We start from the raw sequence: 25,844 nt of genomic DNA, 5'->3' as shown, positions 1-25,844 counted from the left end.
AACTTGATTGACCCTGATTATCTGGACTAGATGAACCTGAAGGAATATTGCTAGTGTTGATTTGTGGAATATCTGTCTCAAAATCAAAGTCATCACCAAAATCACTAGTCAACAAATCATGAAATGACGGCTCAGTATAAGATGTATCTTGTTCAGCTTGTACTTCTGGGGCAGGTGTCTCAGGTTGAGTAGTTTGTTATTAAGGGATAGTTGTGGCATCAGTAGATGGTATGGTGGTTGTTTCAGATTCGTTTACGTGGACCGAGGTCTGCGGCTGGATCTTCAGCTATGTCTTCTTCATTAATTTCAGCAGTAGTCTGAGGAGGCTTCAGAGCAGTTAACTGTAACAAAGCTTTCACAGCTTCCAAAGCACTTAAGGTCTCAGTACTTGGAGCGGTAACTTACTGACGGTGTTCAGTCTCATCTTCTTCATCATCAGAAATCTCGTAAGTTGCAAAACGCGGTTGAATTGGTGCCGCGTGTTCATCAGCAACCTGAGCTATGACCGGCTCAGCTTCTATCTCAGCAAATCGTCCAAATTTTACCAGATCATGAAGGTCCCGATAAACAATCTTGGCACCTTTCCTGTTTTTCTTCATCAACCCAAAGGTATTGGGTCCCAATGACTTCATATCCATAATGTCAACCGATTTTACAAGGTCTGTAAAGTGAGAGTCGAAAATCATCTGCAGGAACCTTGGATACATAAGGAACATCTCCTTCTTCTTCCCTTTTAGATTGCTCATCATTTCATTGAAAACGAACTTGGAATAATTGTAATCCCAATCCATGATCAGAGTAGTGATAGCAGACATCTGAGTATGACTAATTTCATCATAACCCCCTTTCCTACCAGACACGCAAGTGAAAAACGTGTGGATCAAGAATCTCCAGTATGTGTGAAATAGTTTTTTGATTGCCGGAGGATAAGTGCCCTCGTAGCCCATTCTGGTGAGAACCTCTGTGACAGCATCAGTATAATACTCAGTCGGGTAATCAGGTTGATCACCAAACATCAACACCTCTCTCACAACAGCTTCAGTGACACTAAATGGCTTCTTATGTATTTTGGAATCTATGGACATGACTCCATCTTGTCCGTGTGGGTTTATTGAGGCATTGTTCCAGAAATCCATGATCATCTTCTTGCAAATGACAAGATTCTCTCGTAGTGCGTGAGAGATCCTGCACGTGTTGAGGCCGACAATCATAGATTTGAATTACTTGTGAGTTACGGGTGGATCATACAAGTATCCAGCCACGTTGTGAGAGTCAGCAATCTTTAACGGATTCTGATCAGCCATTTCTGCACCAAACGTATCAAGTTAGATAGACAATAGATTAATTTGATAATATTTAAGAATTTTTCCATGGTTTATATGGAATTCGGTCCATAATATTGTAACAAGCCCACAGAGAAATCATAAAAGAGCTCAAAATATATTATATGGCCCAAGTGTACATCACAATATAAGTGTGGGCCCAAACAGTGAGAGTAAAGCCCAATTGGAGAGATCTCGGTCAACATAGTGGGTTCTCGGTTAACGAAAGTCAAGAAATCAACCGAGAACAAGAGTTCTCGGTCACTTAGCCGAGAACATGAGTTCTCTGTTAGTGCAAGGTGTTCTCGGTCAACGAAAGTCAACCGATAACCCTTTTATAGCTGGAGACAGAGAACCCTTTGGGTCTCTTCTTGGAAGTTGTGCAATTCATCTTCAACTCACCGAAAACTCAGCCAAAACCTCCATTAAACTTGCAAATTGATTCAAACCGGACAGCCGAAAACACATGGACCCTCATTAAACCCTAAGATGTCCAAAAAAAACCTAATTGCTTAAAGATTCCATGAAATCGGTTTCGCAACTTAAGTTAAGCCCCTGTCAGAATCGAAATTTCACAACACCTTGGACTATACATGTTAAACAAAGAAAGACACTATGAGGATGATTAGTAAGGATGGCTTAGATTTCGGCTTATAGGCTTGAGGGTGAGAAAGTTTTTGATATTAAATGATAACGGTAATGAAAAGAACACTCAACTTTCATTATATTAAACCCAACCTGGGCCGAGAACCAAAAACCTTGGACTCGTGAAAGACCCAGCAACAAAAAACAAGCAGTCCAAAGTAATTAGAAGTAATTTAAGCCCAAATAAAATTAGTTTACTCAAACGTTTCGAGGAGAGTAATTTCGAGAAAAAATGAAACAAAATAAAATAGACATTACAAAACAAAATAAAATTATCTAAGAATAAAGGCAAAAAGAATACACATTTTAATATACACAGTAACTCCCTTTGAATTTCTAAAAACGAGATCAAATTTCAGTTTAGTAAAAAGCTAACCTTTTATGAAAAGATCCAAACATGGAACATATCGTTTAAGAGGCTGTCACAAGGATTCATGTTCAGCGTTATTATGGCATAAAGAGTCAGGTTGATAGAAGGTATAACATACTTAGCATGATTTTCATTGCATCAGTGATATGATTAAGGTTCAGTTCGGCATAAAACTTTGATGGACATCATTCATGGACCTGTGGTGCCTCCTATCTCTTCTCAAAGCGTATTTGGCTTTCCCCAGATCACCCTAATTTGACTCCAACCCCCTAGTGCTTGATCAAAAGATTTTTATAAAGGAAAAAATTTTAGGCTTTAAGGTTGAACGTTGGGCTTAGTGCCAGTAAACTGACAAGCCTTTCATTCAAGACATGACAGGACTTACTTGTGTGCCCCCATCTCTGTAGTTCTAGTTTATCCCTTTAAACCTCATAAAATAATTTTATTGATTAAAATAATACTCAAATAACTCTTTTGCTGATTTTTTTAATAAACATAATAGCACAATATTTTTGGGGATCAAGACACTAACAAGCTCGTGTATGACTGGGTAATTGCTTTTCTGCCTATCATTCGGAGAGATGTATCTGGAGACATGCACCTGTCTTCAAAATGACTCTCCACATTAAGTTCACCAAATTTAGTTTATATCATTTCAACTTTTACGCACCATGGAAAGCTACCAAACAATATCAATGACTATTCTAGAGCCTTTTAAGCTTAATAATTTCACCCGTGTAGGTTCCCAGCCGGATCTACACGGAATATCTCGTTCTACGTAGGTGCGGAATCCCTACATAAGACGATACGAGCGTAGAAGACGATACACGTTAACACAATCAAACACACGTTACAATAAACAAAGACACGTTGTATTGCAACTGGAAACACGTGATGCACTGATCACCGATTACACAAACTCTGAACAACTCATAAACTGATTCACCTAATTCAGCCGTAACCTAGCCGTATATAACAGACGACAACTTCGCCTAACATGTTTAGGCGAAGTTGTCACTAACTTCGCTTGTTCCACAAGTTCACCTATATAAGCGAACTTGTGAGCTAACTTCGCTTAATACAAAATACAAATCCAACTAACTCGATTACAGACACTAGACACTGAACTACTGACATCATGTACCAACAATCCGTTAGGCACACAAAAACAATTTATCTATCACTTTCCAAAGGTTGGATCAATTTTCATTTGAAAATATTTTGAGGCTTCTAAAAAGCTGTTAACTGAATAGTTATATCATTTCCCATGGAGTTACATAAAACACACGTGTTAAGGATTCAGTCACCCCGGTCACTATTAAGCTTTTAGGTAAATGGCTATCCTGCTATGACCACAAGTGGTTAACCGGACCAAACATGTATGAAATACGTGTCATTCCAGCTCGAGGTTACCGACATAATTTTAAGTGAAAGAATACAAAACACAAAACACATCATAATCGCCCCGGGTGCTTTTAGTCATTGGGTAAGTGGCTATCCTGTGAAACTACAAGTAGAACACCGGACCAACCATACACGAATATATGTCCTTCAAACTTTAGAAACCGACATAAATTTAAGCGAGAATGAATCGTGAAATTTTTTTTATTTTATGTTATTAATTAAAAGAAGGGTCGTCATCCTCATCAGTCCACTCCTTCACAATTACTTTTTCTGCACATGAAGTAGATATATTAGAATCGTTCATATTTGAAGTAGACGGACCAGCACTCGCAGAGCTGGTCCCATTACCTTTGTCTTTTTACCATACTTCATGTCCTTTATCTTTTCCTCCTGTTCCTTGGTGACAGGAGTAGGGACATAACTATTATTGTAAGGTGGAGGAACTTGATTGTATCCTATCCCTTCACCTTCATTTTCTTTCCACCACAATTGATTTTCAATCATTGAGTTAACAACTTTACCGGAGCCATCGAATTTTTTAAAATCAAGTTCAGCCTCTTCAAACTTTTTAGTTAGATTTAAGATTTCTAACTTGGAAGCTTCCAGTTTAGCAGTTAACTTAGCGATTTCTTGTTTAGCATCAAGATGGTGACAACTCTTTATGCTAAAATCAGACTTAAATTTTTTAATATCCTTATTTAGAGAGTCTATTTTGTCTAGAAAGCCCTTTCATTTTTCTTGAGTTTAAAATTTTCTGATTTTATTCTTTCCATATCTCTACTTAGACTATCATTATGAAGTTTATACATCTCTATTTTCTCACCACAATTCAAAGAACATGGTTGAAAACGTACCTCAGATGAATCTGGAGAAGTGAAAGCCATATATGCGAACTGAAGCTCCTTGACCTTCTCCTCAGCAGTGTTTTCTTCTTTAGTGTCTTCAACAGTTGCGAAGTTTGCAGTTTGATTTCCAATGTTAAGCGCAGCCATCTGACATTCCCAAGAAAACGTTTGAGCAACCATACCTCTTTCACCATTACCCGAACTACCTCCAGCCTCACCCCGAGTGTTCCCAACTGGAGCTAATGCCCTTTTCGAATTTCCATCCTTAGCTGGGTTAGTACATTCACGAGCAAAGTGACCCGGCTCATGACAATCGTAGCACCTGAGAGTCTCTTTGTTAAAACCCACCTTTTGATTATTAGGCATGTTCCAATTATTTATACCCGTTCTTTTAGTAAACTTCTTGGCACGGGAAACTGCCATTGCAATTTGCCACGAGATATCCATTTCTTCAACATCATCGGGATGACTCTGATCAAGTTCAGCAGCAACCACTGGTTGAACCAAATTTTTGGCCAGAAAAGCATGGTAACAGTTCATAAATCCCGCCATTAGAGCTATATTCTCTTGAGTTTCTTTTGGTATTGTGGGAATCTGGCTGAGGTTCTGATTGGGAGTGGTCTTACCGGAATCATTTGTAGACTGACCAGTTTTTGTGAAAAATGCTAGAGCTGGTTTGGGCGAATTGGATGATGATGACTGCCCTAGAGTGGATGAAAACATCTGGAAGTTTCCCTGTGGTGGTTGTTGAGTAGGCTTAACAGTGAGAAGCTATCTTGAGACATAAGAGCACTGTTAGAAGCAACGTTATATCTCGCAGCACTGTAAGAACTAGCGTGATTTATTGCCCGCTATTTATCATCCATATCACAGGCTTTAATAGTGGCTATCATTTCAGTCATGCTCATTCCGTTAAGATCCTTGATCTTTTTGATAACCGCAACATTCATGTCCCAACTTTTCGGCAGAGAGTTCACCAACTTGTTGTTAATTTATGAGGTATGCAGAAAGATTCCTGCAGTTCTCATTTCAGTCACGAGAGATATAAACCTTTGAAGTTGGGATTCCAATGTCTCTCCCAAAACATGATTAAACATAATAAACTTTTTTCGCAGCAGATCTTGGCGACTTCTCTTCATATCTTCATTTCCCTCATAAACTTCTATCAGTGCAGCCCACAACACTTTAGCAGATTGAAGTTCTCTAAATTGAAGGGCAATCTCAGGTGAGAGTGCCATGTTTAGAGTGGAGAGAGCCTTTTCATCTTCTTCAACTTTAGCAAAGTCATCATCATCATATTGAGCAACTGGATTCAAAATGTTAAGGATACGTGTACTTAGAAAAAGGGCCCGTTTACAAGTTTAAAATTATTGTTTCGTCAAAACCGATGAACGGACCGGCTTTTAAAGACTAAAAGACTTCAAAAATATAAAATGAATACTTTTCCGGAAGTTATAAATAAAATTATTTATTACGATGTTATAAACCATTTTTTTATATATATTTACAACACCCTTTTGTCAAGAATTGGAGTTTAAACGTGACTTATGGTAAAACGACATCAACCGAACAAGCATCTTGAAAAATACAAAATTATGAAGTTTTTTTTTATTTCTAACAGTAAGTATAATTTTATAAAACCTAATTTGAGTGTTTACTTATTTTTCCAAATTTAAGTAAGTCTTTAACCCGGTTTTTGTCGAAACGAACGTTAAACAAAAGGGCGGGTACTAAACCGGTACAACACCAAACTTTCTAAATAATTAGACCTGGAAATAGCATATTTTATATAATATATGTTTTTGGAAAATTAGAAGTTTAGTTACAAGAGCATTCGTTTATTTAAACTATTCTTTCAAGACATCGTTAAAAACCAACGACACCAGTTAACCGATAATTGTCAACTTTTGCAAACACAAGCCATGGTTGTTTAAATAAGAATCATTAAACTTTTGACGTCAATGAAATATATATTCTATGGTCATATGGTAACCCAAAACCTAACTGAAAACCCGAAATTTCCAAAAATGGAAACTTTATGGAAACCTGACAAATGAACCAAGGTAACTAAAACTCCTGGAAGTTGAATTATATACCTAAACACGAAACATCAATCTTATTAAGTTATTTCCCCATAAAAGAAACTTTACTCATCAATAAACAAATGTGTTGGAAAACACTTATCTAGTACACAATACCAATAGTGAATTTTATATTGTTCTTCGACAACTTATTGTTGATTAATATATACACTAGGCGTACTTAGTGATTTCTAGCATAGTGCAAGCTCATTGATAATCTTTCATATACATATTGCATACGGACTGAGGTGAGTTTTGTGCTACCCTTTTTACTTAAACTTTTTGGGCTGGATACTTGTTGGTTTTACTTATGGTGTGATATTTATCAATAGATGTTTTACTGCGAAATTTTGTCCCAACTTTTACACAATCATTAGCCCGAAAAGATGGGCCGGAGGCTTGTATGGGTAGTACTATTTGGGAGACCCCCACACACAGTGACCCTATGTTGGGTAAACCACACTGAGATCTGTGGATCGTTGACCCATAAAGCCTACGTGTTTGATTATTGCTTTTAGCAGGGTGATAGTCCCAGACGGTTTAACTTCTAGTATGAGTTGGGGATACTTCTGCTAGTTGCAGGTTTGATTGTGGACTTGATTGATGTGCACCATGCTTTATACTTACATACACGCAAACTTGCGCACTTTTATAAATGAACTGTTTTATGTGTATGTGAGCTAAATTCACGAACTCACCAACTTTTTAGTTGACACTTTTTAGCATGTATTCAGGTACCTTGTGGATAGTGATTTGGATTAGCATTGTAATGAGCATGACTAAAGGTAGAGGCGTAAGTCGAACAAGAACAAAAAATATTAGATGCCAATGAGATTAGTAGAACCCAACACAGATTGCAGCAGTGTCAGAGAAGAGAAGAGAAAAAAAGAGATAGTTGTGTAGTTACACCTTGTCATAAATACTTAGTACAAATATTGTAACTTATCTTTATCAATAATATTCCGCTGCTTACACATGGTACCAATTTGTCCATGAAACTCCCAGCCACCTATTGGCAGGGTGTGACAGATTGGTATCAGAGCCGAAGGTTACAGCGAATTAGAATCCGTTGGAGATATCTAGGAATTAACCGAAATGATTTAAGGATCCCTACTTGCGAAGACTAAGACTCTGACACTGCAAAGACCTTGACCAATTAGGTATATGAAAACATTTAGGTGCGATCAAAGTAGCTCTAAGGGTTGGCTATTAGAATTGACTAGTTCTTTGATTTGGCTTGTAGAACTTTAAGACATCACTTAGAGTATTAACAACTATGTGATAACCTGATTGATTTGAAAGTGTGCATACATGAAAAGCTATCGATATTCTCATGGGTACTTGTAAGAATTTTATGCACACATGATTATTACTATTGTATATAGGGCGTACTAGTTTGATTGAGCGAGTTATGCTCGAGAGTATATGCCAATGCCAGAAGGCTACTATATTGAATGGAGCGTGCTATGCTCGAGACTATTTGGGGACTTTGACCCGTTTTTGTGTTAATCATTTATTTCTTGTACTTAGCCAAAAAGGTTACGTGATTTTCCTTCATTTCTATCCATAGAAAGCCATAGACTGAGTAACATAGGAGCCCATATTGCATTACTAGGAGTGCCACAAGAGCTTGCTTAGGGAAATACAAAACTAACTATGAACAAAAATTCATATAAAACACCATGATGGGAGAAAACTAGAGTGACCATGCAAGGAAAATTTATAATTATGGGTGATCAACGTAATTATAAATTTGCACGTGTGTGTGAATTCTAGTGACCCTGTTATGGTAACCAACACCACCAACCAAAACTATTACGAAACACCATGCATATACAGGTATAACAACAAAAGCGGGCACGTTGCTAAATCCAAACTTAATGTACTTTATGAGTTATCAAATACGAGGGCATGGAGGTACCTTTCATTTAGAGCTTAGTGAACTCTTTCGTCACTTTATCAGTTCCTCTTTTTAAGCTAAGTGTAAGCGACTTTCTAAGTAGTCGTATTCAAAACTTGTCAGTTATATTATTCCTGTAAGTTGAAACCCTCTACTCTACACTTCTTTGACACATATATATGTTGAACTTTTGTCATGCACAATCTCTAATCCCACGCGACAACTACACTAGGAAGATTTTTAGGATTATAGTAGACTCGTCTAGCATTTTTGGACACTTCAACCAGTCAAGATCGCAAAACACTTGATATTGTATTTCCTTTGTTCATGCATTGATATATATCTGTCTAGACGATACTTTTGATATTTCTTTCGGCTACTTTATCCCAATCGGTACGCCTTAGTTCTACATGACTACTATCAATGGCTCACGTGAAAGTAACCAGACTTCTCCACACCAACATAGCTTTATTCACGAGTGCTAGTTCATCATGACTCATATTCTAAATAGATATTAATACTATACATAGGACTCCGAAAACAAAACTAGAGGTAAGTGAGAGCCTCAAATCTCATTAAAGTCTTTTCAAAGGCTCTCAACCAGTAACTCCCAATGTGTAGCTATGTTTCCCAATGTGCACACGCCTATATGGTGATACGCCACTTATATAATTGAACAATCCCAGAGACTTGAGAACATTCTGACCTTTACTTTTGTAAACCCTGGATTCATATAGCATGTCTAGAGTTTGTCGGATCCATATGCAATCTTGCTACTTACAAAAATTACCCAAATGGGTAGATGGTGAATTGTCGAAAGCCACTTATAATGATATTTAAAACCGCTAAACAATCCTACAACACCTAGTGGTGAGTTCATTTGTATCCACCCATACCAACACCATCTAAACCATTCCATAGCATTTAGTCTCCAAGGATTATTTTCATCAAAGATGGTGACGTGCCACTAATCCCTCAAAATTAAAAATGATAATTCTGGAATTTTCTTCTATGGAGAACTAATTTCGTAATCTGCACAATAGGAATGCGTACCTAATTGTTGGTATTATCTTCGAATTTTGCTTTAGAACTACGCTTAAGAAATGTTCCTTTATCATGATAGTTCTTTGATATTTCTAAAAATATTTTGTTACTTTAATCGATATATAGTAATTGGGAACATTTCCACTATACCACATCCTTTCTTATTTTTTTAGTTCTAACGACTATGCAAATGATTCATACGAACACCTCGTGAAGCTCACGACACACTACTACCTGGTAGGTTTGAATATTGAAATCACAATTTCCTAATTTGTGATAACTAGATTTGATGTTGAATCAACATTGGTGAGGTAATCTATACGTACTAATAAACTACAACTATTTGGAACTGAACAGCTAGCATCAAAAACCTAGACTAAGGATCATTCCAACTCCCCGTAATTGCATCGTCAACCAAGGAAACCTCGACCATTCTTAGTTGCACTCTTCTCTGTTTTAAGATTTTACCTTCATATCCTTCTAGGGTTACACTAATCGTTTTAATCCGTATTTTTCTTAACAACTTTAGTAGTAAAGCTATATTAATACTTCGAATTTTGTTAGAGATAACTAAGATTTTCTTAAAATATATAAACAATATATAACGATTTATTAAAGTTTACTAAAACCTTAATGAAAAGATTTTGGATGTTCTTTCAAAATTTTATTAAAACTTTTGTGAGGATTTACAAATTTAGTGCTGAAGTTTAAATTAACAAAAACTCTAGTTCTTCTTAAACACTTTTACCTCATTGAAGTTATCTATTAACTTTTTAATGAAAATGACTTAATATCTGGAAAAAAAAAACCCAGATGATGGTTTAATGATCATTTCATCCATACATTTCTATTTAAAATGAATCAACGTTAAATAAGGCACGGAAATTATTTTCATAACTTATGGAATATGTACATTCTTATTTTATATAAATTCATATTACTCTATTACGTCTAATAATTATATTTTTCACAATTATGTCTATTTAACCAGTAGTTGAAAAAAAAAGCGACTCGAATCGACATCCTCATGATACCTTATTCACCTTACCTACAAGACATCTTTGTGAGATTTTCCTAAGACTACCCTGATCTAAGTGAAAAATTGTTGACATCCATTCCAACATGTTGGTCTAAGTCCAATGTGGTACAATTAATAACCTTTTGAGGTAAGTTGCAACCTCAAGATTTAAAAAGATTAATGGAATCACTTGACACTAATTAGTAATTCTATAATGACATAGTTTTCCAACCTATGTAACTTTGTTTATTTGATCTTGTGTTCGTGACTAACATGATGACAACAATATCGTTTCATTTCTCATTAGAATGCTCATCTTTTCATTAGATGCATATATGTGTGTGCGTGCTCGTATCTCTCTTCCTCGTTAGATGCAGAGGATTCTATTGAATACAACCCTCAAGTTGCGTTCTTTAGACAACACTTGTCCTAGGACTGCGAACATCTAAATAGAATCCATCCCCACATTCTTTAAATCCACTCCGCAATGTTGAAATCTTATTCGCCATATTTCATGAGTTATTACTGCTTGGAGAAGAATTAGGAACAATATCTTAGGAAACATCTCATCATGGTGGTTACAATCGACATGCCCACCGGTCTACCAGCAGCAAACAGGCTTTCTTTTTATTAACATTCCCCATCTAACTAGGATAAATAAGTTGTTCCTAACAGTCCCATCATACAAGAGAACTAAATTATTATGTAATATAACCATTTAATTCTTGGGAAGAATGCTGGGTTTTGTCAATTCCTTGAATTTCCTTACTCTTTGTAGGAATCCATTCGATTATGTAGACCACTCCTAACCGGTCCAAATTCATCAAACAAACACTTTTCGGGAAATGGATAGTTTTTACAACGCGAGGTGACATGCCTTTAGTTAAGGTACTAGTATATAATCTTCTTTCCTAACTGTAAACCTAAAAACATAGTCTATTAAATAATTAATGTAAGAGCCAAAATCACTAATTGAATCTTTCAAATTACTAGTGGGTGAAAATCTTATAATAAAATCCTGACATGGGAGTCTATATACCATTGAAGCTTGTCTGCCTATATTTCGACCACACCTTTGTAATCTGATCTTGAATAGAACAAACAGGATGCCTTTTCGACTTGACTCCCAATACTTTTCAAAACCTCTTTCGAGACAATAAAGTCAAAGGCAAACTATAACCTTCATTACTAGATTGTTGTGTTCTCGAATAAACAGATTACTACAACATTACCTCTCGTTAAAGTCCTTTAGTTTTGTATAAGCCTAGATGGCTCATCATATTTCATTGGCGATTCTTAAACCTCTGGTTGACGTCAATAATTTATTTGGTCTGGTGATGAATTCATAATCCAAAATATCCTAGTCAACTACTACCAATTTGTCATCCTCATATTTTTTGGGCATTGTCATGGACCCGGGTATATTACGTTAACAAAGTTGTAAAATATAAAACGAGATACATACGTGTTATTCTCATCTATATAAACTACGTCGAGTTTCGAGGACGAAATTCCTATAAGTTGGGAAGACTGTAACAACCCCAAAAATGGGGCTATTTTTTTTAAAAAAAAAAAGAGAAAACTTATTATTAGATACCGAGTGAAATGTTAGTTGAATAACTGAAGGGATCGTACGTTAATGGGCTCAACCCAAATTAAGCAAACAAAACCGAGACTTGTTTAACCCAAATTGTCACACCCCGACTTAGGGCCTAGGCGTGTGACCAATAGTTGGTACCTGTTTTGTAAATACATCAGAGTTGCGGGTTTTATTTTAGCGGAAGTCTTTGAATAAATTATTATTATATTAAAAACTCGGGTTTAGATACCTGTTTGATATTTCAAATACATTTCTTTAGAAAATGTAACTCTTTATAATAATTTGAAATAAAATATCTGAGCCACCAGATAGCATCTAATGACTATATCTCCAATCTTCATATCATTCTTGCTTGTCTGTTCTAACCTTTCTTGTTTTCCTGCAAAATGGTTAGAAAATTACGACAGCACACAGCTGGTGAATGACGCTGACTCTTAAAAATATTCTCAATACTTTTGTGAAACCAACAATAATACCTTTGTGACTACTCATTAGGCACCCAACTACATTGGGATCAAATTACCCTAAGTACCATGTACAATTAATTATATACACAATATCATTTCTCTGAATAGTCCCGTAGACCTTCAGAGGCATGTTGATTATATGCATGGCCTCGGGAAAATGCCGAGTCACCATGTATGAATGGATCCAGACACATGTATACTCTTAATCAGAGTGTCCGTTTCTTATTATTGTAACACAAAGTTTTAAAGATTCGTAAATCCTATGCAAACATTCTGACTCTAAAAGAGTTTGTAAAAGTTTAGGGTGTATTCACCTTTTCTGTTTATAATCAGTATCAGATTCTGTTTTCTTCTTCTTGTTCTGTTACTTAGGACCTATAGTACAAACTTTGTATAAATAACTAGATTATTGATCTAGTTTCAGACCTTTAGTCCGTTTTGTATAGCTTTAACCTTGATAAAAAAATTTGTTTATATAAAACTTTTGGACCTTTAGTCCTCTTGTTTCTTTACCAATCATATACTATGTTTCTTCTTCAGGAAGAAACGTCTATACTGAGTTTCTTTTTCAAGAAGAAAAATTAATTTAATTACATTCTTTGAATATTATATTTCTTAATAATAAAGAAATACTATTTTAATTATACCCTTTGTATATACTTGCTTACGTTTGTTAATCAAGAAGAAACAATATTTTACCTATAACCTTTGCTTAAGAAAAGTTATATAATACTAAATTGTAATCAAGGTTCTGCTATATCTCCGACTATGGTCTTAAGCCATTTATAATAATAAAATAATAACTTAGGCAGAACCCCTACCTTGCACGGGTATTCATAGTTAGATTTTCCTAAGTTTATACGGGCAGCACTTCTACTCTATGTGCACGTTTATCGAGGCATTCTTTGTCAACCTTCCTTGGCACGCAAATAGAGGCAATGTGTAGGTGTTGTCGGGTCGTGCATGTACTTCGAGGCGGAATGTCGGGTTACTTTTGGATGGCATGCACTTCGAGGAAAACACCGGGTATTTGGCACGGATTACGAGGTGATATTGTCGGGTCGGTGGCACGCAAAACGGTGCTTGTCAAGTAAAACGAGGTAGAGAGAGAAAGTAAGTTAGAGAGAGAGAGTGTAAATGTGTGTGTGGGAGAATGTCGTGAGCCTCCCCTTTTTTACTTGAAATTGAGTCCCCTCGCGATACGCAATGGGCTCTTGTTTTAACTTCGTCGCGTATCTCGACGTCTTCATTTCTGAGGTGTCGCCACGTGGCCTGACACGTCTGCCACATGTCCTGCCATGCTGCCACATGTCACCAAAGTGTGACGCGTGTCCCTGAGTCATCACGGACAAGTGCAAAGTGCGCCATCAAATTTGGATCGAAATTTTGGGTGTTACATCCTCCCCACCTTGAAATGAATCTCGTCCTCGAGATTCGTTGTCTTAAGTTTAAATGACCCTTACCTTCGATTGTTGATTAGCTTCTATCTTATCCGGTTGTTGTTACAATCTCTATGCAGAATGACTAAGGTTTTGGTTTTGTTGTTAACTTATATCTTAAATGATGTAATCAGTTAATAACTCAGAATATCATTAGTAAATATAAATTGATAAACACAGTGATCAGTTGTGTTTAACTATTTACCTTATTGTTTTGTATTCTAAACATTTATTTTTGTTAACAACTTTGATGTTTTGATTCAGTCTATCGAATCTTTCCGTCTTTAGTCTTGCTCATTCTAGCAGTTCCTTTGTAATTTGGCTTAATCACTTTTGCTATACTTAGCAATTGTATTTCTTGAATATTCCTGAATTCTATCTCTTTGACTTTTTGATCAACGCTACTCGGTAGATAATATAATATTAGTTGTATTTCTTGAATATCTTGTGGTTGATCAGAATTACTTTTTGATAATATACTATCCTTGTATGTGTTATTCACTCTAAGTTTCGGATAAAACTTTTCAACATTTGAACCTCTTTGATTGTCTTTAAGAGGAAACGAATATAAGCATTCTTGTGAATTAACACGATCTACATGCTAATATTTCATTTATAACTTCGGGATTAAATAGCTTTCTTTTGATTACAAAACTTCTCGTTTGGAAACGAGTTACATTTAATAATACAGAAGTTAGCTAATCTATCTAACATTTCTTTGATATGATCTTATCATTCATTAATCTTGATTAGCTTTTCTTTTCGGGCATTCAGTCTTAAAGTGGCATGTTTCTCCACATGTAAAACATACTCCTAACTTCTTACGACATTCTTCTATTGTGTGTCCTGCTCTCTTACAGTATGCACAATTATTTGTATTTTCTAGTCGACATTTTCCAGTATGTTTTCTTCCACAAGTTTTGCATGTTGATTTGGGAGTACTTTCTTCTTTTTCCATCTTCTCAAAATCTTTAGCTTTCTTGATTTCTTTATCTTTCTTCTTTTCCTCCTCTTGATTTCTTATCATACTGTTGATTAGGTATCCGGCCAATTCCATAGCCGAATCAACTGTTTCTGTCATATTGGATCGTACCATGTCTCTTATTTCTCATGGTAATCCATATATATAGCGAGTTACTTTATTAAATTCTGGCGTTACCAAATGTGGAACCAATCGGCAATATTCTAGGAATTTAATGTTATATTCCCTAAGATTTATGCCAATAACCTTGTGATTCCATAACTCGGTTTGAATTCGATCCATTTCATGAGTTGGGCAAAATTTCTTTAATATAAGACCTTTGAATGTCTCCCAACTTAAGTTATACATTGTTTTGAATCAGGGTGTTCCACCATTCAAGAGCTTCTCCCTTGAACATTTGTGAAAAATACTGGATAGCTTTCTCACTGGTGCATTTGCTTATGATGACGATTGATTCTTGTTCTTCTAGCTATTTCATAGCGGCTATACCATTCGAGTCTCCATGAAATTCTTTGGGATTGTAAACTTTAAAGTTCTTAAAGTTACATCATTTTTGAATCTTTCGTTTCTTGTTTCTTGAATTATTATGAGATGTAGAGCTATCATGAGCGTCTTCCTTTCTTGAATGTATAGATTTACTTTTACTTCGCTTGTTGAATTTTGGTTGAATTTGATTTATAGAAATGTCTTTGATAGCTTCCTTAATCATCTTTTGAATTCCTTCCATATATTGGGTGGGAATTTCATTATCTTTATTTTCGATGTTTTCTTCATTCACAGTTTTCTTATGAGGAGTATTGTGAGAGTTTGCACTTTCCTCTCTTCACATACTATAATAAAATTTTAAAGATAAGTCCAATATTTGAAGAATTCAAAACATATCTTTTATTCATCTTATTATAGTTACAAGAGTGCATACTATTTCTTACAATTATACTCTCTACAATTACTAAGGTTTTATTTCTTCCAATGAATGAGAAATTTCTTAATCTTGCTATCTTTCTTGATGTTTTTGCTAGCCTCCATTTCTTTTTTTTCCACTTCCATTTCCTTCATTGTTTCTTCATTTTGAGTGTGAGCAAAGTAAGGATCTTGAGTTGCCGGAAATTAAAATATTCTTGCTCTTGAGTATATTCTTCCGGATAAATCATTACTTCTTTTTCCTTTGGCATTATTGGTTTCTTGGATCTACTTGATCCTGCTCCATATGTGTTTTGATTTGGAATTATCTGAGCTAACGGAATGTCAGAATCAAATGAATCTGAATCTTCTTCTATTGTTGTTTGATATGAGTTTTCATCGCTAGATATAGGAATTAGGAGAAAAGACGTTCCCATAAATCCTTCTCCTTTACCAGATCGAGGCTGACATGATCCTTGGCTAGATTGATAATCGGATATCTGCGCGAGGTTAGATTTAGGGATAGGGAGACGCTCCTATCTTATTTATTTTGTTTATATCTTATCCGTATCAGTTTCGAATAATTTCTTGATACTTTTCAACTTAGTATCTAGTTTGTTTGAATCATTATTTGTATAATAAGTTTTCAAAACTTATCCTTAATCAAAGCCTAGGTATAATTAAATACCAAATTCGCTAAGATTGATGGCTCTGATACCAACCTGTCACACCCCGACTTAGGGCCTAGGCATGTGACCAATAGTTGGTACCTATTATGTAAATACATCATAGTTGCGGGTTTATTTTAGCGGAAATCTTTGAATAAAATATTATTATATTAAAAACTCGGGTTAAAATACCCGTTTGATATTTCAAATACATTTCTTTAGAAAATGTAACTCTTTATAATAATTTGAAATAAAATATCTGAGCCACCAGATAGTATCTAACGACTATAACTCCAATCTTCTAATCCTTCTTGCTTGTCTGTTCTAACCTTTCTTGTTTTCCTGTAAATTGTTAGAAAATTACGTCAGCACACAGCTGGTGAATGACGATGACTCTTAAAAATATTTTCAATACCTGTGTGAAACCAACAATAAGTCCTTTGTGACTACTCATTAGGCACCCAACTACATTGGCATCAAATTACCCTAAGTACCATGTACAATTAATTATATACACAATATCATTTCTCTGAATAGTCCCGTAGACCTTCAGAGGCATGTTGATGATATGCATGGCCTCGGGGAAATGCCGAGTCACCATGTATGAATGGATCCAGACACATGTATACTCTTAATCAGAGTGTCTATTTCTTATTATTGTAACACAAAGTTTTAAGGATTCGTAAATCCTATGCAAACATTCTGTCTCTAAAAGAGTTTGTAAAAGTTTAGTGCGTATTCACCTTTTCTGTTTATAATCAGTTTCTGATACAGACTCCTGTTTTCTGTTTTCTGTTTTCTTCTTCTTGTTCTGTTACCTCGGACCTATAGTACAAGAATAACCTTTGTATAAATAACCAGATCATTGATCTAGCTTCAGACCTTTAGTCCGTTTTATATAGCTTTAACCTTGATAAAAACAATTGTTTGTATAAAGCTTTTGGACCTTTAGTCCTCTTGTTTCTATACCAATCATGTACTATGTTTCTTCTTCAGGAAGTAACGTCTATACTGAGTTTCTTCTTCAAGAAGAAACATTAATTTAATTATATTCTTTGAATATTATATTTCTTAATAATAAAGAAATACTATTTTAATTATACCCTTTGTATATACTTGCTTACGTTTCTTAATCAAGAAGAAACAATATTTTAACTATAACCTTTGCTTAAGAAAGGTTATATAATAATAAATTGTAATCAAGGTTCTGCTATATCTCCGACAATGGTCTTAAGCCATTTATAATAATAAAATAATAACTTAGGCAGAACCCCTACCTTGCACGGGTATTCAGAGATAGATTTTCCTAAGTTTATACATGCAGCACTTCTACTCTATGTGCACGTTTATCAAGCATTCTTGGTCAACCTTCCTTGGCACGCAAATCGAGTCAATGTGTAGGTGTTGCCAGGTCGTGCACATACTTCGAGGCGGAATGTCGGGTTACTTTTGGGTGGCACACACTTAGAGGAAAACACCGGGTATTTGGTATGGATTACGAGGTGATATTGTCGGGTCGATGGCACACAAAACGGTGCTTGTCACATAAAACGAAGTAGAGAGAGTGTAAATGTGTGTGTGGTAGGATGCCGTGAGGCTCCCCTTTTATACTTGAAATTGAGTCCCATCGCGATACGCGATGGGCTCCTCTTTTAACTTCGTCGCGTATCGCGACGCCTTCATTTCTGAGGTCACGAAACGTGTCGCCACGTGGCCTGACACGTGTCCTGCCATGCTGCCACGTGTCACCAGAGTGTGACACGGGTCCCTGAGTCATCACGGACCTTCACTATACGCGATGGCCATGCTCTTGGACTCATCACGTATCGCGATGGGTCCCTGGATATTATTTTTCATTTTTTATCCCTTAACTTTAGTAGCTTGTCATGTCTGGGTCTAACTCTACTTTCGTTGTCCAAAAATACTAAAGCGGCTCTCAAAGCGGCTCGGGGCGATGCGATCGTGCGAAGTGCAACATCAAAGCGCCACATTGCGCCCAACGTCCTCCGCCGTCGCCGTCGTCCTCGCCCGCGTCGGGTGCTTCGCACCCTCCGCTAGGACCACTTGGTGCATGCTAAGCATAAAAGCATATAACTACGGAAATTTTATCTCTTATAAAGAGCTTCCATTTCTTTACCACTTTTCATGTGGATGGGATTTATATTTCTTATTTATACCCAAGTAAAGTGCTTACACTTTCTTACATCCTTCCATGTGGGATGGAGTTTCCGTTCATTATTTTCTTTATGTGGGAAAACTTAACTTAGGAAATATTTTTATTTACTTATTTTTCTTATATTTTCTTATTTAATATTTTCTCATGACTTGTCTATATATTATTTTTGATCCCTCAACTTTTCTAAGTTGTCAAATTTGAATCGAAATTTTGGGGATGTTACATAAACAAACTCGAACCTGGATATTTCAAAAATCATATGAACCATTTAATATCATTTAAATCATAAAGAGTATCCAAAATATTTAACCTGAACATCAACGATTTGGTATATATTGGAGTATCTAAATTACATAACTTTGTGTTTTGTTTTTATATTAAAACTGGTTGCCTTATTATTTATTTTAAACTTATTATTTGAATTTTATAACAAAGATATGATGAGAGATATTATGAAATATTACAAAATACTCTAAATAAAATCTCAAAATCCCTGGTCTCCAATCACTAGCGTCTGACAGTCCCTGCCCCCTCTCATCTTCGACCTCAGCCTGCTTCCAATCAAGCTTCATGCAGTTTTCTTCACCCAATGTCTGCAACTTTATCTCACTTCTAATAAACCCTTTCAATTTCAATCATCATGCTCAAAACTCCCATCTGCAAATTTGCTTTCTGTTGCAGCACTTGAAGAACCGAAGTTTCCATCTACAATCAAGATCTCTGCTCAAACCTATTCTCTTTCTGCTCTTGGAGTGATCACAGACACAGAACCAGCAAGCCCGAACCCATGGAACCTAATCGAGGTATATGTCTGTGACTATGTATTCATCCTTCTTTCCGCTTAATTCTAAGTGTTTCATGACCCATGTGCTGTTCTATTAAACGACCTGCCCTATATATGGAAAATCATGATCATGAACAAGACACAAACTCTTTCCTGAACCCTAACTTCTTACAAGAGATAAACTGATTTTTACAAACATAAAACCTGAACCGAAAAACAAAACAAATGACATGTGAAACTAACTCATTAACTTTGTTAAAGTAACCAAAACCTGCAGAAAATAATACTGGTTTGAAACTTTAAAAACTACATTATATGCAGCCCGAAAACCGGGGCCACATTAATGGGCATTCGGTAACTCGTTTAAGGACAAACTAGTTTGAAAACCGAACAATAAGTGAGCATATTAAATTCTGGACTGTTAGCATAAGTCCAGAAGTAAAAACACCTAAGTTTAGTCCTTAAAATCCCTAAGATACTTAGACCTCGAAACTAATACCAAACCGTGTATGAAAAACCGTTTAAACCGATATTTTATAACTCGTTAACTAAGAAACTTACCCGGCAACCAAAATAATATTATCACATATGTTCAGACCTAGATATTAAATATGATATTTTGAAGAATAATAATCTAACCCAAAACTGTTTTTCATGAAACGTTGCTTTAAAAAGCGAGCTAGGACCCAAATGGGCCAAAACCGGACCTGTTAGTATAAACGCGATCGGGAATATGCCTTTAAAACCCATGAAATAATAAAGCAACTTCTTTTTATGTATTATAACAGGTCTTAAAATGTATGATGACCAAAAGTTGGTTTTTGTTTAAAAGGGAATTCTTGGAACTAAAGAATAATAAGTTAAACCGTAAATTTTGGAAAATATAAAACTATAACTACGAAACAGAAAATATTGATTTTAAAACAGAAGGTTTTAAGTTAAATATGTTTATTTTAAACCCTAAACTTGGAATAAACCAGCCCCGGAAGATACCTTTAAACCGTGTGTTAAAAAGCATCCGAGCCGGCACTTTGGTAACCCATTTTTATAAGAAACAAACCGTGAAACCTTAGTAATAATATGATAACTTTTTGCAGCCATAAATATAATATTTCAGTGATATATAATCTGACCTGAAACCATTTTATATGAAAAAAACAAACTAAGACCCGAAAGAGCCAAAACCGGGCCCGTTAGTGAAAACGCAGCCATGAACTATTTTCAAAACCCAAGAAATACCAAAACAACCTATCTTTATGTATTATAGTAGGTCTTAACAAGTCAAATAACCAAGAGTAAGTTTTTGTTAAAATTATAACGAAAGAGCATTTTTGGAAATCGTTTATTTCTTAAAAACTGAAATTATGAAATTATGATATTAGGACAGAAACTTTTGAGTCAAAATGGGCATAAGGTAGTTACAAAATGTTAAGGATACGTGAATTTATAAAAAGGGCCCGTTTAATGTCACAATCATAATCCTTTATCAACTCTAACCACCTTCTTTGCCTCATGTTCAGTTCTTTCTGCTCGAAAAAAGTACTTTAATCTCTTATGATCTGTGTAAATGGTACACTTAGTACCATACAGGTAATGCCTCCATATCTTATGAGCGTGCACTACTGTCGCTAGCTCTAAATCATGCATCAGATAAGTACTCTCATGGACTTTCAAATGTCTAGACGCGTAAGCTATCACATTTCCTCGTTGTATCAGCACGCAACCTAACCCACGATGTGAAGCATCAGTACAAGCAACCAAATCCTCGTCACCGTCGGGTAAGGCAAAGATTGGAGCTTGAGTGAGTCTTTTCTTTAACTCCTGAAAAGCCTCTTCTTGAAACTTACCCCGACTGAATACTATCGACTTTTGGGTCATACCGGTTAACGGTGCGGCTATCTTGGAGAAACCTTCGATGAATCTCCTATAGTAGCCAGCTAACCCTAGGAAGCTTCGTATATCAGTCGGATTCTGCGGAGTCTTCCAATTTGTTATCGCCTCAATCTTAGCTAGGTCCACTGGAATCCCTTTAGGGTTGATCACGTGACCTAGAAATTGCACTTCTCGCAACCAAAACACACACTTTGAAAACTTGGCATACAACTTCTCTTTCTTCAGAACTTCCAACACTTCCCTTAGATGCTCGGCATGATCAGGTTCGCTTTTTGAATAAATTAATACATCATCAATGAAGACGATAACTAACTTATCCAACATCGGCCGGCACACCCTATTCATCATATCCATAAATGCTGTGAGAGCATTCGTTAGACCGAATTACATTACGAGGAACTCATAGTGTCCATACCGCGTCCGAAACGTTGTCTTAAGGATGTCTGCCTCTTTCACCTTCAACTGATGATAGCCTGATCTAAGATCTATTCATGAGAACCAACTTGAACCTTGCAGTTGGTCAAACAGATCATCAATCCTTGGCAAAGGATATCTATTCTTTACCATAAGCTTATTCAACTCGCGATAGTCTATGCACATTCTCATACTTCCATCCTTCTTCTTCACGAACAACACTGGCGCGCCCCAAAGGGAAACACTTGGTCATATTAAACCTTTGTCGAGGAGTTCTTGCAGTTGGGACATCAATTCTTTCATCTCAGACGGCGCTAGACGGTAAGGTGCTTTCGCGACAGGCTGGGCTCCTGGTATTAAATCTATCTAGAATTCTATCTCACGCTCTAGTGGCAACCCCGGAAGATCCTCAGGGAATACTTCTGGGTAGTCGCGCATGATAGGAACATCATTAATTTCTTTGGTCTCGGCCGTAGCGTTGACAACATACGCTAGGTAGGCACCACACCCTCGTCTTAACAATCCTTCGGCTTTTATCATCAAAATGACATTAAGCCCTGAATTTTCCTTATCGCCATAAACCGTCACCGCACTACCATACAAGGACTTTAGCTTTATTATCCTACTCTTACACACTATCTGAGCTTCGTAATCAGACAACCAATCCATTCCCAAAACTACGTCAAACCCGCCCAAAGTCATAACATACAATGTAACAGGGAACTCATGCCCCTCTAATTCTATCTTACAGTCCTTAACCATTTTCGTTATTTTAACTGAAGTGTCACTAGCGGTTTCCACTATAAAGGTTTCAGACACTTGGCAATATTTCATTTTAGCTAGTTTACTAAATGTCTTAGCTACAAAACTTCTATTCGCACCCGAATCGAATAATACCGAAGCAGAGATACCGTTTACTAAGAACGTACCGGTCACAACATCGGGGATCTGTCGGGCTTGTTCCTGGGTCAGCATGTAGGCTCTAGTCCTCGGACTTGCTTGATCAGCATCATTCTTTCCACTACCTCCAGCCTCACCATCAGTGCACTCTCTTGCCATATGGTTTGTCTTGCCACATTTGTAACATGCTGGCTTCGCACTGCACTCATTGGCATAATGCCCTACCTTTCCACAGTTATAACACGCATTGGACCCCATCCTGCATTCTCCACCATGTGTCTTTCCGCATTTGGAACAAACATCGGAACTCCTACCCCACTTGCACTCACCACCGTGCATCTTTCCGCACGTCTTGCACGACTTCTTCTCCCAGACTCTCTGCTGCTTGTTCTTGGGGTTCCATATCTGGGTACCGGGTCGTTTAACAGGAGCGATCCACTTCTTCTCTTTCTTCTCTTCCATAATCACCTCATCTGTTGACAAGTCCTCATAAACCATTTCTGCGAGCCCCACCGCAGAATCAAAGGTACCTGGTCTACCAGCCTTGACCAAGACGCGAACATTCTGCAACAGTCCCCTAAGTTAGCATTTGATCCGCTTGGCCTCAGTGTTCACCATATCTGGCACCAACCTTGACAGACGGTTGAATTCAGTGAGGTATTCGCGGTGTGTCATCTTACCCGCCTTCAGAATCAAGAACTTCATCTCAACCTTCTCTACCTCTGCATTAGCACAAAACCTCTTCATCACTAATTCTTTCAGATCATCCCACCTCATAGCTTTGATCTCCTCCCGACTCTTCCTCTGTTCCACCGACTCCCACCAGTACATTTCCTCTTCACCGAACGATTGGGTAGCATACCCTACAGCTTGATCAGGACGGCATTCGCTAATTCGGATAATTTTATCCATGGCGGTTATCCATTGAAAAGTAGCGATTGTGTCTCCCAAGCCAGTTAGCTTTGGTGGATCACAGCCTTTGAAAGACGTATAGTTGCATCCACATCGGCCCATTTTCCTATCATCAACCTTCACCGATTTCACCACGCTTGATTCTTCCCTCTCCCCTTCATCAACCTTCATACCATCTCCTTCCGCACTTTCAGCGATTCCTTCACGGCCCCCAACAGACTTTTCAGGATTCATGTTTTTCACAGCAGCTGCTACCGCTTGAGCAATGGCATTTTGAATCCCGTGGTCCAATTTAACTCCCTCGTTGTTACTTGGATTTCGACCAGTTGCACTTCCTCCTCCTTCATTGTTGGTGGCTGCCTCTACCGACGGTTCTCGGATGACGCGTGGTCTGCCACGACGTCCCGTACGTCCTCCTCTTCCAGCAGCTTTCTTAGCTCCAGCCATTCGTATTCTATAATGAAACACAAATGTCATCACTTAAGGAACCATTTAGTACAAGGATAGTAAGGCTAACAGGTAATAACAGTGGCCAGCTGTGATTAGCTGCTCACGTTACTTTCTGTGTCCTAGACACTTCCACTTATGAGTCTATCTATGCTAATTCTACTTCTAACAGTTAGACAATCAAACAATTCATATCCTCACATACTCCTATCCCTAGCTGTTGGTACATGATTCCAGTAGTTCAGTATATAGTGTCTGTAATCGTGTTAGTTGGTTTTGTTATGTTTTAGCGAAGTTGTCTCACAAGTTCGCCTCTTATAAGCGAACTTGAGGAACAAGCGAAGTTATCAACAACTTCGCCTAGCCTGTTAGGCGAAGTTGTCGATAACTATATATGTTTGATGTACGGGTTATTTTGAGGGAGTTGATCAGTACGTGTAATTGTGATTTGCATATCACGTGTTAAAAGAGTTGCAATACAACGTGTCTTTTGAGTATTGTAACGTGTATTTGTACTTGGGTTTAACGTATATCGCATCCTACGCTCGTATCGTCTTACGTAGGGATTCCGCACCTACGTAGTACGACATACTTCTGTGTAGATCCGGCTGGGAAAATACAATTGGTATCAGAGCATTTGCTCGTGATTGTGTGGTTCGGGATTATCACACGAGTGTAGAAATCGTTCCGTTCGACTATTCGCGGAACGAGTTTACGTTAAAATACCGAGTTTTTGTGTCCTAACCATCTCCCACTATCAAATACAACCCATTACATCTCCACATACCTCGCAATACGTCAAATTAAAACCTGCAAAAATCTTTTGTTCATCAGGCGAAGTTGCCGCCACTGTTTGTAGAGTTTAGGCGAAGATATAAGTTTAAGCGAAGTTATCTTTAACTTCGCCTGTCTCACAGGTTCGCTTGAATTAAGCGAAGTTGTCATTAAGCGAAGTTAACATCAGGCGAAGTTACGAAGTAAGCGAAGTTGAGTATAAGCGAAGTTAAGCATAACTTCGCCTACTGGGTACTGTTCAGAATAATAAAATATTATTTTTGGGTTTCTTTGTGTTTTCGAGTCGTATTTTCAAAGATAACTTCTATAAACATTACGGAACTGGTGAAAATGGAGGTGGAAGCAGGTTCAGCTACTAAGGCTCCGAAAATGCTTAAGGGTACCGATTTTGTTGCTTGGAAAGATCGGTTTGAGCAGTATGTTAAATACCAAGATGCTAAGATGTGGGTGTGCATACAAGATGGATACATTCCACCAACGGCCTTGTTTGAGGGTCGTGATCAAATAAAGAAGTACAGTAAGATGGATGAGGAGGAGGGGAAAATGTATGAGGCAGAGAGTAAAGCTCATGCGGCGATCACTATGGCTCTTCCACCAGAGATTCTTCACACCTTCAGGAAATACAAAACCGCTAGAGAGCTATGGGAAGCGCTAGAAAAACGATATGAAGGTAATGTGGGGATACGTGCATCCAAAATTAAGCTACTAAAAACCCAATTCTCGGTGTTCAAATATTTGAAAAATGAATCACTTGATGATATCATCACAAGATATTATCACTTAATGACCGAACTCAGCAATTACTCCATTGTATACAAAGAAGAGGAGATAGTAGAGA

The sequence above is a fragment of the Bidens hawaiensis genome, unplaced genomic scaffold (genome assembly GCF_021521415.1).
Source record: "Bidens hawaiensis isolate Kalapana, Puna unplaced genomic scaffold, B.hawaiensis_p1.1 tig00000237_1, whole genome shotgun sequence".
NCBI classification, from domain to species: domain Eukaryota; kingdom Viridiplantae; phylum Streptophyta; class Magnoliopsida; order Asterales; family Asteraceae; genus Bidens; species Bidens hawaiensis.
The sequence above is the reverse complement of the archived record's forward strand: the minus strand, read 5'-3'. Positions refer to the sequence as shown.